We start from the raw sequence: 17,517 nt of genomic DNA, 5'->3' as shown, positions 1-17,517 counted from the left end.
GCCAGAAGCTACTACCCCCGATCCAGTGGCTTTCTGCTCTCTCTCTCTACTTGCATCACATCATAGCATTACATTTGCCTACTCGAATTTTCATTCATGAAGGGGATTGTTCGAATTGGTTCAAAAATTAATCGAAAATTGGTTTAGTTTAAAACTGGAAAAATGAAAAGGTGTGACTTCGTGTTAACTTCGGTCAATGTTCGTACTTTATCCGATTGTCAAATTACAAAAGTAAATAGACCAAATTATTCTACTTGTCGAGTAGATCGCCGTGGTATATTTGGAATCTCGAAATCAATTCCGAATGAATGAGCAATTGCAGACCAAAGTTGGAAGAAATGAAGTGTTGTAATTTTTCGAAAGGATGTAGGTTTTGGCCAAGTGTTGCAGCCCACACTACTTCATTTGCACCCTTTCTACATTTATAAATAGAACCCTATGGACATGATTTTGGGTACACCAATTGCGTTGAGTATTCATTCTCCTCTTGCAATTCTCTCCTTTCTAATTCCATAGCATTTTCATGCATATTCTTGGTAGAGAGGGAATTCCGTTCGAGTTCGCTGGTCGAAACCATTTGGAGTGCTCCTATGGTTTGACGTGATCTTTGTATCTTGAGAAATGATTGTTGAAAAACCGTTAGCACCGATGCAGGGCAAATTCATCTCAAGGACCAAGTGTCAAATACTTGCCTCGACCAAAAATTTATCACTTGCATCTTTCTTCCTTCATTTTCTGATTTCTCTTGATTATGATTTGATTTCAGAAATTGATTAACATTATTTACATGTTGTTCTATGAGGTTTGATTCAAAGAATAACTTGCTTTCGTTCAAAGATCGTAAAAGATGAATCCATATTCATGCATTCGGATTCGGTAACTATTATTGTTCTGCTTCACAAATTCTATTTTGGTAAGTCGAAATTACGTTTCGATTTTACTCAAATAAACGGTATGCTTTTATGAATATAATATGCACATAATCAGTGTATTCCCCAACATGTCTTTTGTTCACAATTTTTAGAAATTAAAAATGGGTGGTCAAGCTTCTATGAAGAGAAAAAAGACCTTATTTCGTTCTCTAAAAAGGTTGGCCAATATCATGAAATTGAATGTACATTTTCTAATGGATGGATAGAAAATTAACCCTCAATTCCTACCTTTGAACTTCCTCCAATTCATTCCAAAAGTCCAACATCCGTTAGCTCTAAACAACTAAATTTTTGGATCCACCCTTTACCATAGGTCATGCACGGTCCACATCCCTATAAACAAATATGACTTAATTGTAGCAAAAACTCAAACATGAACATAACAGATATGCTGCTACCAACAACTATTTTATTTTTTATTTTTTCTTAAAATTTAGGATTTCTTTCACCACTTCATTAGACTTTGATAAAAGTTGATTAAGTGTATAATTAAAAATTTGTAGATCTCATGAAATGTGGTTAAAATTAATTGTTAACATTGATTTGAATTTTAATTCAAATATTTAGCTGGACCATATAGGGACTAAGCTGATATTCACAAGATAGGGGAAGAAAACACCATCAGAAGGTAGAGACAAGAGAGAAACTTTAGCATTTGGGTCTTCAAGTTCTTTTATAAGCCATCATCATTTCAGACAAATGGAATAAACAAGAAAATTAATCAGTTTCAGAAATATAAATATATATAAGTGACAAAGAAATGCCTGTTGAAAATGGTATGCTGTCGTGTAAGGATTTGAGGAAACTTACTCACAACGCTCTTATATTTATGAAGAGAATATCTGGCAGAGTTTTTGAGTAAGATTATTTTTAAGTTACTATTTGTTACGTGTTGACACACTTGGTCGATCCACTTCTACCGAGCCATGTAGCATCTTATCCAAGGCCCCTAGGCCAACAGGAGTTGACCAGCATACTATATCAACGCCAGATGTGGCCCAAGTGTCGACGTCGAAGCTAATATGTCGAGGTGATCTTGTAGTCGAGGCCCTTCCTTCAAAGGCCCACTCTTTTTCGAGGTCTTGAGGCTCTAAGCAGCACTCCTCCCCAGAGATCCGGTCTTACACAAGGATCCTTCCTGATTGATTGATGGGACACCCATCATAGAGTGCAAATATCTTGTTTGTCAATGTAGTGGTAGAACCGTCGATCAATAAATGTATAGCAGGTTAGGAAGTCAAATGCGATACCTATAATTTGACATGTAGACTTACGAGATGAGGCCACGTGTACTCTCAACCAAGGGTCACGATCTAAGTTGTAATACTATAAATACTCTCCCATGCATCTCTCACAGGGGTAATGTAAGATTCAACACAAGAACACATACAGTATTCTTTACATTTTACTCTCTTGCAACATATACACAAATTCATACACGCATTCTACAAACATCGATCGGTAATTATTGTATAATCATTATGCAAACATCTCGCCGGATTCCGAACGTTCTCATCCCGCGTCTTTAAGTCACTCTCACGCCCCCTTTTTACTATCAGTTCTAGACTGTTCACGTGTCTTAGCGTGTTGGACCAGTCTTACGTATGCACGGGTAGGTCCAATATCTGTCGACAACATATTCTGGGGCCAACACTATTAATTAACTAAGTTTTTTATTTAATCAATTCTTCTTCCTGCTATATACTTCTACTTATAAAATAACAAATTGTTTATGTAAGTACTTGCTCGATTAAACATGCACTTTTAGAAAATAAAAGATAGAATTGATCAAGTAAAATATTATTTAATTTTAAAGCATACTTTTTTACATTACTAAAAATTTCGATTTCAGTAATGAATATTGATGATACCAAAAATTGTACCTGTGATTTTTCAAGATTGAGGACTAAGATCAAGCACGAACGAAGCCTTCCAGTACCTGAAACAAAGGCAACGAGGTGTGTCCTCGTCGCCCCTCCGATGCTTAAGTCAGACGGGAAAATTATGTAAATGTATGTATTGTAATTGTATTGTAAAAACCTACCTAAATAATGGGGTTAGGTCTTGTATTTATAGACGTTGGTGGTTGAGTTGTGGAAGGATTCAACCATTTAGAGTCCTTATCCTCATCAGATAGAGTAATTGAGTTATAAGAGGACTAAAACACGTAAAAAGGCTCGAGACAATGACAATATTTTGGCATGTGGGCCTGACCTTAGTGGGGCCAAATTATTAGGCCCGACGACTTTTTAGAGGATATTTGAAGACAAGAGTAGTCGAGGTATTGACCTCGGGCCATGCTTGAAAGTTTGGGGTCAGGCTATAATTTTTGTATACATTATAGGCCCCCGTGCATCCATGTCAGGAGCTCATGCGCAATGTGGGAGTTTCTGGCATGAGATGCATAAGTATATTAAGTTCTAGAATAGGCATGCTCATGTCGAGTCGATAGGCCCCCGAGCACATAGGTCTAGGATAGCAAGTATTGACTATTTAAAATTTAAAAGGAATGAGCTCGATCTTAAGGCTTCTTAGAAATTTTGAAAGAAAGGACTTGATCCTGCCCTTGTTAAAATTTTTGAGAGAACTGAGGTCGACTTTGACCTTGTAAAAGAATATGGCATGAATGAGCTCAACCTCAAGCTTTATCAGTACTTGAAGTGAAAGAGCTTGACCTCTACCTTGTTTAGAAGTTGAAAAGAACTAGCTAGACCTCGAGCTTTGTTAAAAGTTTTAGAAGTAATGAGTTTGACGAATAGACAAAGTTTCATATAGGAGGCTAAGTGGAAGCTCAATCCTATTCTGAATATATTTATCTCAAGCTTGTTGGCTAGGGTTTGACAATAATTTGAGCTCCAGAACATAGCCCGAGTCCAATGTAAAATAATATCCCGAGCTCTTGTGGCTGGGTTTTTGAAAATGCGTTGAGCTCGAGGATAGGCCCCGGAGCCGAACGTGAAATAATATTCCGATCTTTTCTTTGATGAATTTGAGAATAGGTCAAGCCTGGCAAGCTCGGGATAGACCATTGTCAGGTTTTTTACTTGATGCATTGCGAGACTTAGAGGTGCTTGCGTGGGACAAGACTTAGGTGCCTACGCATGATAAGGCTTTTGTTGGTGCCTGCTTGTGACAGGGTTTTTGTGCTTGCATGGTGTAAGGCTTTGATGCCTGCGATGGACAGGGCTTTTGTGCTTGCGCGGGACAAGGCTTAGATGCCTGCGCGGGATAGGGCTTTGGTGCTTGCGCGGGACAAGGCTTTTGATGCTCCTGCTCAGGACAGGGCTTTGAGGTGCCTGCTTGGGACATGGCTTTGATGTGCCTGCTCGAGGCAGGGCTTTAATGTGCATGCTTGTGATCGGGCTTTTGGTGCTTGCGCGGGACAAGGCTTTGTGGTGCCTGCTCTTGACAGGACTTTGATGTGCCTGCGCGAAGTAGGGCTTTAGGTGCTTGCGGGGAGCAGGGCTTTGTGTGCCTGCGCGGTGCAGGCGCAGGGCTTTGTGGTGCCTGCATGGGACAGGGCTTTGAGGTGCCTGCACAGAGCAGGGCTTTATATACTTGCGTGGAGCAGGGCTTGACTTCAATAATGAGAAAGACACGAACTAAGGCTCGCCTTTGATAATAAGAAAACCACGAGTTGAGGGTCACCTTCGATAATAAGAAAACCACGAGTTGAGGCTCGCCTTCGATAATAAGAAAACCACGAGCTAAGGCTCGCCTTCAATAGATAGAAAAATCATGAGTTTAGCTGGTCTTCAACAATGCAAGGTCATCGAATAATAAATATGATGATTAGAAGGAGCTCTAAATAAGAGAAATCCCAACTAAAAATTTTGTTGAACACTCAGTATAGTCTTGATTTCCTGACCAAGCAAAAAGTCTATAAAAGCTATGACTGACAACCCATGAGTGAAAGGCACGCCATCATCACAAGTAGTGTGTAGTCATAGTTTTTAACTTTCCCAGCCAATCCAATGCATGAAATATACCACAGATTTCAACTCCTTCTATCACTTTGTTTTTGTTTCCAAAGCTGGACATTAGTATCATAAAATTAGCAAGTATGCAAAGGTAGAAGAGCTTCGTACAGCAAATAATTCAATTAGGTTCAACTATTGATAAGTATATAACAAATGAACGCAGTTTTGTTGAAGCTATTTATGATAGAAAATCATGACATCTATCAATAACAATGGAAAAACCAGCACTTCAATCAGATAAAATCCCAATCAGTGCTCAAAATAATGCCCAAATTTACCCTTGGATAAGGTTGCTCGATTACCAATCCGCTAGATTTTCAATTTTTATTTTATTTTTCATCATTTATTTTGACCTCATACCAACAACTCAGTAAAGATTACAGTCTTCTACTCGCAAAATTTGAGCTTAGGAAACATAAAACTCAGCATACTGTAATCTAACAATTCATGTGTTTTCATTAGAGTAAGATTTCGAAATAAAAATAAATACGTTATATTCAGCTCGTGATAACGTTGGGTTCGAACAACATTTCCTTCATGGCGTTTTACTTGAATATCCTAGACTAATATGACGAACAACGTTGAACCAGAACATCAAAAATCCCACAAAAACCAATTCCTAAAGAACCCAATTCAAATTTAACATTAAAAAGATTAATGCCTGAATTTATCAAGATTTAGAGCAGGAATAATTGGTAATGTTCTTATATTAAGTAAAACACGACAAATAAAGGGAAAAAAAAGCATCTATGATAAGGATAAGCAAGGAATATATTACCCAGTGAAGGTGTAGGATTCGGACAGCAGAATCAAAAAGGTTAATTAATCTAGAACTGGTTTGTAGTTTTTGAGGTGAGATTTTTCTTGCCGTATACAGTAGGAGCACCAACTTAGACTATACGAATTTGCATGGAAAGAAAATAAATTATAGGTAATTCAATTCTTTTAAAGGCTTGTTTAATTGCAAAGATGAAATTTGGGTGGAAAGAAAACGAATTTCAAGGAATTAAATTGTCTAGAAATTATTTTGCTGGGAATTGTAAATTATTGTGTTTGATTTGTATAATTTTCCACTTGAAAAATGTTAAAATAAAAGTATTTTTGGGTATTCGTTTGGCTTTGTTTTACATGAAAATTGTCAATTAAAGGGATAGAATTTACTAGGATTGGGGATAGAATTTGTTTCTATTGCTTAAAAAAAAGTCAAGAAAATCATCTATTTTTTAGTGTTCGTTTGGCTTTATTTTACATGAAAATTGTTAATTAAAGGAAAATATTTTTTTTTTTTACAATTAGGAAGAGAATTTGTTTTTATTGCCAAAAAAAATATATATATATATCAACAGTAACCGGGAAATTCAACTCTCACCATATTGGTGGAATTGATTTTCAAGTAATAAATGATGGAATTTGGGTGAGGTGACAAGAAAGATGAAAAATGAGTTTCCTAGAAAAGAGTTTATCAAACACCATAAAAAGTGAAAGTTGGAAAATGATTTCCATTTTCCATAGAATTTAACATCTATCAAACATGGCCTAAATTTTATTTGCATGGAAACTATCAATTAAATATATTTGATTGATTTAATTTTCAACTTAAAAAATATATAATTGTCCTTGTTTTTGATGGATAGATGAGATAGAGAAAAAGAAAGTGAATTCTTTGGAAAATAAAATCCTACCCCTCCTAAATAAAATATTTCCTTTGATTTTGATGAAAATATGGCCACGTGACTAAAAGTAGGAAAATATTTTTCATGAAGAAAAATGATACTCATACAGCACAAAAGTATAAATTTGGATGGGAAAAATACATTTTTCATAACAAATATTAGCAATCAAACCCACGTATTCTTGTTCATCCTCAATCCTTTGTAATTATGTTTACTAATTACAATATTTACTTTGTTTTCCGTTTTGTATTGGAAATTAAGGGGTTTAGAAATAAATGAACTCCATTAAATAATTAAAAATGGATAATTTGCATTTTGTGTCTTTGTTATTGTTTGTACATTTTTTATATAGTGGACTGACAAGTTCAATCCGACGAACTTGAAATTCTAAAATTGAACTCGTTTTCAAGTTTCTTTACGTTCTTTTCCTTTTTTTTTTTTTTGTCCCCATTATTTGAATTTATAATGGGGGAATAGTGTGTTTTTTTTTTTTTTGAAAAATGAATTGTTGTAAAAGAATGAAATTTTTTTTATTTGCGTGTATTATTATTTTATTAAAAATTGTGTGATTGAAAATTGAAAAGAGAAAAAATTAAATTAAATTAAATTGAAGAGCTTTAATGAAAGCCAAATGGGATTTAATTACCACCGATTTGATTTCTGACCAATTACTTGTTCTTTTTTTAATTAATGATTTTCAATATATAAAACATTGATAATTCAAATTAAATCATTCGAAATTTTAAATCAAACAAAACTACTTTTTGTAGTTCACCTTGGTATTAAACCACGGTTTAATAGCATAAAAATAATATCTTTTAAATAAGTGAAAATAAATACATTAGTTTGAAATCTCAATATAAAACTTATTGATACTTTCTAAACATAAATGTTATAATTCAAATTTTGAAATAAATAAAAAATATTATCGTAAATTACTATTTTCCTAAAATGCCAATTGAAACCTCTAACAAGTAAATTGCTAAATATTTTGAAATATAAATTAATAAATAATATATTTTTGGTAAATAGGCATTTAAAAAAAAATTAGGTTACGAAATATTAACTACCTAAAGAAAACCTAGTCTAAGAAAATTCTAAACCGATTCACACACAGGGATTTCAAACCTATATCACCACGTTCCGTATTCCTCTCCCCACATCCATATCAGTTAAGATCTTCCCTTAGTCCCCCCCCGAAACCACACTGTCTGCTAAATTTTCTCAAACTTTTCTCTATAATTTTTCATCGGCATAAAAAGGGGCGATCTATCCTCTCTATAAAGGCATGAATCTTGCACCCAAATCTGCAAATAGTGCAGCAGAGGGGAGTACTGTTTCTTCACAAGCTTGTGCTGCTTGCAAATACCAACGAAGAAAATGCGCACCCAATTGCTCTTTAGCCCCGTACTTTCCTGCAGACAAACAGAAAGATTTCCTCAATGCACAGAAGCTTTTTGGGGTCAGTAACATCAAGAAAATCCTTAAAAATGTGAAACAAAACGAGAAAGAAGCTGCAACGAGATCGATTATTTTTCAAGCCAATATGCGAGCAATTCATCCTGTTGGAGGTTGCTGTCATGTAATCAAAGAGTTAGAGAGTTATATACAATTTTACAAGGCGGAATTGGATTTTGTTCTTCATCAAATAGCGATTTGCCGGGCTCAGGCTTTAGAGAATGAGATTCAGAATATGGGTTCTTATCAGAAATTAGGGTTGGATAATCAAGAAGTTGATGGAATGGATATTGGTACTATGGGAACCTGGGATGGTCAGCCATTGTTGGTTGAGAAAATGAAAGATCTTAAACCAGATCTTGGTGCATTCAAAGAAAGACAGGTACAAGTTCAATTTCAATCTAAAGTATCAAATTACGCATAGTTCAATTATTTTTTGAAGATTCTGTTTCCCATTCGGTGTGGTTACAAAAGATTTAGTTTAGATTAGATTTTTATCGTAGATTACTTGTATATATTGAGCCTAGTATGAAAAATATATCTAAGTTTTTATCAGAATAAGTTATATAATTTTAAATTTTCTTGTAGATGTGCTAATATATTGAACAAAGTGCACAGAATAATCATAAATTTTATTAGTAATTAAATTAGTATGTCATTAGTTGTGCTACACTCAAAATAGGTTGACAAAATAATATTCACACCAATCATTTTAAAAATAGATGTTTAAATCATTTGAAATCAATGGTTTGGATTTTGTCAACACATCTTTTGTCAACCAACTTTGTAAGGAAATTTTGTACAAGTAGAATTATTGCTACGGTATTAGAGAAAATTGATGACAAGAGTAAAAAATTTGATATTAATTGATTTTCTTGTTGTAGTATATATACTTATATTTTGAACAAAATATATAAAGGATCTGATTTTTTTGGTATAAACTTTTTTATAAATTCTTTTTCTTTTGTATTATTCATAGCTTTTCCAACAGCAGTATTTTTGGAGTGAGAAAATGAATTTTGTAACTACTTTTGGTTTGGTAAGTAATAATGTTCATTATTTGAATTTTTTATAAAAAAATTTCTCATCTCTGTCCAAAAATATTACCAAATTCTTCCCTTCCTTAATATACAAATTTTTTAACTGTATGACATTTTCATCAAATTAGCAAAGTTGGCAATTTTCCCAGGAGACTAAGACAATCATTATTTTAATAATATTGAATCATCACAAGTAATTAAAAATTTCAAAAAATAAATATTATTTTAGCAAAAAATATTTGAGAAGTCAAAAAAATTCCCTTAATGAATTGTAGGTATTAATAATTAGCTCCGTTACATGTTTTGAACTTTGAATCCACTTGTTACATAGCTACAAATCAATTGCAGTTTGAAGCAAAATATTTGCAGATTTCAAATCAATCTATTTGTAATTTGCCAACTATGTCATTAACATTAATTATTGACTAAATTTGTCCATCCTTTACATATATATACCTGAACATATGTAAAAATTTAAGAAGGTTATTCGATTGGAACTTTTGAATATTTTTATAGACTTTTTTAAGTGATGACTTTTATGAATTTCATGGACTTTTATAGATTTTTTTAAGTGATGACTTTTATGAATTTCATAGATTTTTATAAATTTGTATGAAATTAAACCATCAGCCATAGACTTGGGCATGGTTCGAGTTGAGTTGTTTTGAGTTCAACCCGAAATCGAAACTGATATGGCCAGTTTGGATAAAATTCAATCCACGATCCTATCTAGCTATTGAAACCGAGCCAAACAAAATCGAGTTGGTTTATGTATTTGTTCGAGTTAAAAAAATTTGCTTACCTATTTTATGTTAAAAAAATATGTTTACCATCCCAAATTTTTTTCATAATTCAGGTTTAAAAATTAATTAATATTATTATTCATAACTAAAAGTTGCAATTCGAAGTTGCATCAGCATTTCATTTGGGTCACAAGTGAAATTAGTAGGATATGGATTGTGAGATGGTTTTCATCTATCGACTTACTCGAATTTCGAATTTTCTTAGCTCAATTTAGAGTTGCATTAAAGTTTGATTTGGGTTACGAATGAAAGTTTCAGATCAATAATCCATGGAAAACCCAAGCTAGTAATGAAGAGGAAGGAAGAGGAGGAGTAGCTGGAGGAAAAGAGAGGAGCTACGAGTTGTACTACGACCATGTGAAATCGGATTCTGCCTCTACCATCCATCATTTTTGGAGTTTGTAAAATTATGAATAATAAGATAATTCTTATTTAATAAAGATTTTCAAAAATATACATTATCTACACCTGTGGAAAGATAACAACTTAACAAGGGATTCCTAAATTTTAGGGCATAAAAGTTTAGTGTTGTATATTAAATAGGGCATAATCGGACACTTTTTTAAGAAATGTGATTTTGCAAAATAAAGAAGGAATTCTGAAAAAAATAAAAAAAATAAAAAAGAAAAAAGAAAAGAAAAGAAAGAGGTACTAACAAAAATGGAGAAAGTTTGGACTGGATAGGAATCAACATGAAAGAAGAGGGGTGTGATAATTCATCAGTTTTTTGGTCTATTCTTGTTCATTTTACCATATGCATGAGACATGCCAATAGTGTCTGTATAAAAGTAATTTTACAAAAGGCTATACAAATAGTTGAAACCTTATTTGTATATTTCAATAAAAGTGAACACGATTTGATTTGGACGGTTTGTATCATATTTTTAATTTAAATCATTTCACGCGGTTTGGAATTTTTTCAAAACATATCAAACGATTTTATTTTTCAAACAAAACCAAATTAAATCAATATTTGCAATTTGATTTGGTTTCAATCCGCAGTTTACCTATCGACATTATAGTAATACATTTAAAACAAGTTAACATATAAATTTCAACAAGAACTAATAATGTTAAATTTAAATTACATTTATATTTGTCTGAAATTCGAAATACAAATAAAAAGGTAAAAAAGTAGTAGCAAGTTAACAATCTTGCAACAGGCCAATAGCTTTCCCATTCAAACTTTTACAAGCAACAATATAGAAGCAGCAACACCCCTTCAGGCTTCATCAGCAAAAGTAGCAGCAATACACCAGCAAGGTCAATTGTGAATGTTCTCATGGTCATACACAACCTAAATAACTTTTCTTTGGATATCAATTGGAGATGCTGCAAGTTCAACTGATGATATCTGATTTTGCAAAATACTTCTTTTAAAAACATTGTATGCTGAATGACTTAGCACACAACCAAATGCTTTCAAAACAAATCACAACTAGCCTTTAATTTATCATTGATCAAGATGAATTCCCTGATATGTTATTATTCCCTTTGTCCATAAGCAGGAAAGCAATCTTCCCACTTGACAGGTTTGTACCTGATTCTTGAAATTCTTGACTGTATCCTTTCAGTAACCTTATAAATTTCTTTGCCTTACTTAGAAGGAAAAAAGAATATTCAGTTTGATAAATGAAATGCTAATATTTAAGTAAATTTGGTAGAGAATAGCTTAGGATAATGAAGAAAATTTGCTGGTAGCAATGAACATCAAGGTCTATAGATGCGCCATGTATGCAAATATGTTGCCAGATGAAATGTTGACTAATATGTTTCTCAAGGAAAAATCGAGTTTTAGATCAGGTAGCTTGATAAATGGAGTGAGTGCAGAACCATGAGTACAGATCTTATGTATTTTTTGCATTGATGTTATCAAATTGTAATTTTCACTTTCTACCAATCTGGACTAATACAACAATTGTTCTTATCCAAATCCTAAACATATGCACATGAAATTTCCTCTTAGCTGTGTGCATCTTTCGTTCCTTACAGAAGGCCATTTAAAGAAGTTCGTTTGAAGAAGTTGGGAATTGTAAAAGATTAGTGCAGCTGAATATGCTATTGGGAATAATTTATATTCTATGTGCTGCATCATATATTCTTAAATTTGCGTTGGCAAACTTAACTTGGTAATATTGATATCATGGAATATGTATGAGCACCATACTTCGTGGTATTCTATTTTGTGTTCAATATTTCCTATCCAATCAACATAAGCTTTGAAAAATCAAACCACTACATGAAGTATAGCTGTTGGGAAATTATCACACCAAGGTTTGGAGAAGAAACCGAGAAATGAAAATTCAAGAAGATGAAAATAATGGGAAAAAATCTAAATAAATATGAAGGCTCAAACACAACATTAAATCGCTATCCTCAAACGATATTTACCCCATCTCGTATATAATTTTGGTGCTTAAAGGGTCTCACGACAAATGGTTTGTAGGATTAATCAAGCCTTGTAGAGAATCAAACACTTAACCACTTGTGTGACTCTCCAAAACTTGAAGAACACTAGGGAAATTTGAATATGAATGAAGAAGACTTTGGTTTCTTCTTGTGGAATGAAATAATGAATTATATGTTTGTAATATGATTTTTCTCTAATGTTTGTATTGATCGCTCCATCACCTATTTATAGATTTGGATCAATATCCCACGAAATGGTGCCAAACATATTGAAGAGTTGTGAAAAACTCGTCAAAATTTAAATCTTAATGGCTTTCAATGGCCATTTTCTAAGTACCATGCGGTCGCATGGTTCAAGAACTTCACGATCCCAGTTTTCCTACCTTGGACCATGCGACCGCATGGCTAGTCTGCCATGCGGTCACATGGTACACACAATGAACCATCGTTTCGGGTTTTTTCATTCCATTTCGTTTCGCTTATATTCCACACACATGTTTATTGATTTTGAACAATATATTTTCAACAATCCCCCACTTGTTCAAAATTTCAATAAAATCTCATATTCAAAGTATACGATATTCATGCATAAGGATTAGATATATTTCAATTTGAATCTAACCATAGTGTAATCCAAACAAAGTAAAGTCGGAATCAAAGGTAGCGTGGAGTTTTAAACAAATTATTCCATGTGACAATACCGGTTCGAACACACACACGAGTACCATGTGTTTTCAAGTTCCTCATAACTCGCTTAGCGCTTTTATGACCTTGTGCTTATCCTTTTCAACAATCTTTTAAGAGAGAAACTCCAACTCTCTATTAAGGCGGCACCACCTTGAAGATTGTTTAGGTGAGTTCTTCCAATTCCTTTGTTACCTTTAGAAGTACTTGTGTTTTTACACTGAACTTCATTAAGAGCTTATAGCTCATTCCTCATTTCAGTAACAACCAGCATTAATTTCATTATGATAGGATTATTGCGAATTTTTTATTGCTGAAACTATCCACATATCGGATGACTTGTCGTTACCCTTTAAACCCGTAAATTACCTTTTGAGTAATGACAGGTAGAGTTGCTGTCATTGGTGAACATTTCATGTCAGAATCATTATTGAATAAAACTATTTTAAATCAATAATTTATTGATCAACACCCTTTTAATGGATTTCCATGGAAAGGATACAATTCTCTAATGTCATTTATTCCCAAAGATATCGACAATCAGTAGGGATCAGAATAGATGATTAAAGTTACCAACAGAAACAAGTTTTATGCCAAGCAAAGAATTTACCAGATTTCCATCATGCAGACAACGGACATAAGTGAAAGGATGTGCACTTTCATTTAAACTTATAATTGCATTTAACTATCAATTAACTAAAAGCAGTTACTGATACATGAAAGAATGCATATTTCCTTCAACAAAACATATGCATTACTAACCTTTAAATACAATAATGTTTGAACATTTATTCAAACTATAAACACATAAATAGATTGTCTCATCTTTAACAAACTCGTGCACTTTTCAAATTCATATTCAACAAAGATGTAAACACAACGGTTGGCCTATCAAGCATGCTCATGCTCGTTCACAAACGAGGACAGTTAACTGCCAAACAATTCATGCATCAAGCAATATTCGTTTAGTGAGTTTTGTCCTTTTCCAGTAACATGTGTCAAGATCAGATTGAGCAAAATTCTGGTTCGATTTATCCATGTGAATTATGTACACCGAAAAGGTTCAAAATTCATGGTCTTTGACACACATAGGCAGGCATTTTTGGCTATTCAAACATAGAATCATCATCTATCATTTATTAAATTAAATTAAATATATAGCACTTATCTGGAGTTTCTCAATTTGCGCTAAATTGGATTCAATCATTTCTTTCAAACGTTCCAGATTTCCTTTTCCAATGACGTGTTGATTTCGGTAGCGGTATTAAATCCGAATTTAGAATTCATACTTGCCTTCATGTGATGTTTCATCCCATTGAACGTTTCAACCGAAATCTGGATCTTATCAACTTGATCTCGCCGAAATGATTTTTGTTCTCCATCGCATATATCGTTTGAGATTGTTGGGAAATTATCACACCAGAGTTTGGAAAAGAAACCGAGAAATGAAAATTCAAGAAGATGAAAATAATGGTAAAAAATCTAAATAAATATGAAAACTCAAACACGACATTATATCGCTGTCCTCAAACGATATTTGCTCCATCTCTTATATAATTTTGGTACTTAAAGGATCTTGCGGTAAATGGTTTGTAGGATTAATCAAGCCTTGTAGAGAATCAAACACTTAAGCACTTCTGTGACTCTCTAAAACTTGAAGAACACTGGAAAAATTTGAATATAGATGAAGAAGACTTTGGTTTCTTCTTGTGAAATGAAAGAATGAATCATATGTTTGTAATATGATTTTTCTCTTATGTTTGTATTGATCCCTCCATCACCTATTTATAGATTTGGATCAATATCCCACAAAATGGTGCCAAACATATTGAAGAGTTGTGAAAAAACTGCCAAAATTTAAATCTTAATGGCCTCCAACGGCCATTTTCTAACTTCACGGCCCCAGTTTTTCTGCCTTGGGCCAGGCGACCGCATGGCTAGCCGGCCATGCGATCGCATGGCATACACAATGAGCCATTGTTTCGGGTTTTTTCATTCCATTTCGTTTCGCTTTTATTCCACACACATGTTTATTGATTTTGAACAATATATTTTCAACAATAGCTAGTTCTTAAAATTATGAATTAATCCTTCACGATTCTTATAAGGAGAGATGCATTCTTGCAAGTTAAAATCTAATGATATTTTTCTGTGAACGTTTTTTTCTAAAAATTATTCGCTGATGCTCGTTTTCTTTTTAAAATTTGGGAGTCATTGTTTTGGACATTGTTTTTTAATTTATTCAACCATGGCTTTAATTTATTTCAGAAAACTTATGGATTGCAACAATAATTCAATCAAAATAATTTTTAATTAAAAATTAAAAAACAATTCGATTCGATTTTGTATGATTTTTGAAAATCGAAAATAAACCAACAAATTTTGAAACAATGTGAGGGGAAAAACTAAGGGTTCACGTGGATCCGAACCAACGGGTTCAATTTCGCAATTTTTTTGTGTAGCCCTATATTATAATATGTGGAATGTCAAAAAACTGAAAATTACATTTTGTCCCTTTTAAAAAAAAAGGTTTATTATTATTTTTTGTTATTTTAATGTAGAGAATGGAAAATTCTAAGTTTTCATACTGGTGAATCAATATGAGGAAAAATTAAAATAAAAAGCTCACAAGGCAATACGTTTGGAAACATTGAATTCACTTAAAAAGTAAAAGGAAAATTTCTGTTGTTGCCAAAATTTAACATTTTGATGTAAATGTTTAAAAATTTTGAATAAGTCTATATAAAAATAGAATTCAACAAACAAAAGCATCAAAAGGAAAAAAAAAATGTTGTGATGCATAATCACAAGCATGGATTAGATCGTTTTAAAAATAGCTACTAAAAATTATTCAAAATCGGATTCCTCATAAATCCTCAAAATTGATACTTTAAAAACCTACAACTGATATCCAAAACTCCCAAACAGGCGCTTAGGATTTGACATGGTCATAAAGTAGGATTCAAAGCAGATAACATTAAGGGAAAATTGCACAAAATCCTACACATAAAGTATACTATTTAAAAATAAGGATGATTGGTTTTAATTTCACAGATCAGGTGATAATGAAGATTTATTAAATTGATTAATATATGGTTACTTTATTTTTCTCTCCTTGACCGTTTCTCTCAATACTTTCTCTCTCCAAGGTAAACATTCTCTCGCACCATTTCTCTCACGCCTTTCTCACTCCAAAATGGCGACATCATGTCTCCTATGCCTAAACCATTTCTCTCTTTAACAATTTCTTCACCATCTCTCTAGAAAAGTAGCACCCTTTTAAATTCAGTTCCCTCGACAAGGCAACAAAAAATCACTGTATCTCAATGGCGACATAAATCTGAGCTGGATTTGAGGTAGAGTTAGTGAGGAGGTTGTGAATTTTGAGGTAGTGGCAGACTTGGGTAATATCGACGACGGTGGAGTTTTATATGTAATAGATCATTTTCGGTATTGTGGAGGTGGAGGTGACTCTGGTGTTTATTGATTGCATGTGTTAGGTGCAGGTGCAAGTGATGGTGGTGATGGGTTGAAGATGGGGATGATAAAAAAAAATTCAAGGTGGAAGCAGTGGTGTGATGGTAGGTGATCAAATCTGTGTTAATAGTAGCATGTGTAATCAGAACAGTGAATATTTGTGACAACACATGTTTACTTTCAAAGTTTGTGACCATTTATATGTCAACTGTGACCAAGTCTACATTAATTGTGACCCATTTGATCAAGTATGTCTTCAATGTAACTGCTCGTGATCAGATCTATCTTAACTATGATTGTTTACAACCAAATTAACAGTGACTTGGTCACATACAGTCATAGTTTAGATTGCATAGTCATAGACGGACACCTTGAAGATATATTTGATCACAATTAATCACAAATAACACGAATCCGACCATACATAATAACAACTTACACAGACATAGTCACAAACAATAACAACTTACATAGATCTGATTACAAATAGTCATTGTTAAACAGAACATGGTGACATACAACACAAAACATACGAAGTCAACATAATGTTTATACTGGTGTGAAATTATGACAAATTTGGAATGATTTTCGAAGTAGTAGAGATGTGAATGTACTGATTTCCCAGATTTGTAGAGTAAGAGAGAGAATGTAAGTGGGAGAAATTTTAAGGAAGAACATGCTATTCAAAAAGGAATATTTGATATATATTAGGATGTGATAATGATGATTATATTATCCTAATTTAATGTGTTTTTTCTCTCTCTATATATATTAATAATGATAATAATATTATTATGACTTAACACTTGATTTGTGAAATTTTTTTACAAGTTTGATAAATGTGAAATTATATTCTTAATAATCTTTCCCTGAAATTAAAGTTCTAAAATGCGTAATGAGTGGTAATACATTTTGGTAGCATCAAGGATTACAAGCATATGCGTAATTATATGTTTTTAATTTTTTATATTATTTTAAACTAATAAATAAAATAATGCATTCTTTGAACTTCATACACGTTCTTCTAATTTTCAAAAAAAAAAAAAATATATATATATATA

Source organism: Olea europaea, chromosome 13 (assembly GCF_002742605.1).
Source record: "Olea europaea var. sylvestris chromosome 13, O_europaea_v1, whole genome shotgun sequence".
NCBI lineage: Eukaryota > Viridiplantae > Streptophyta > Magnoliopsida > Lamiales > Oleaceae > Olea > Olea europaea.
Note: the sequence above shows the minus strand (reverse complement) of the source record.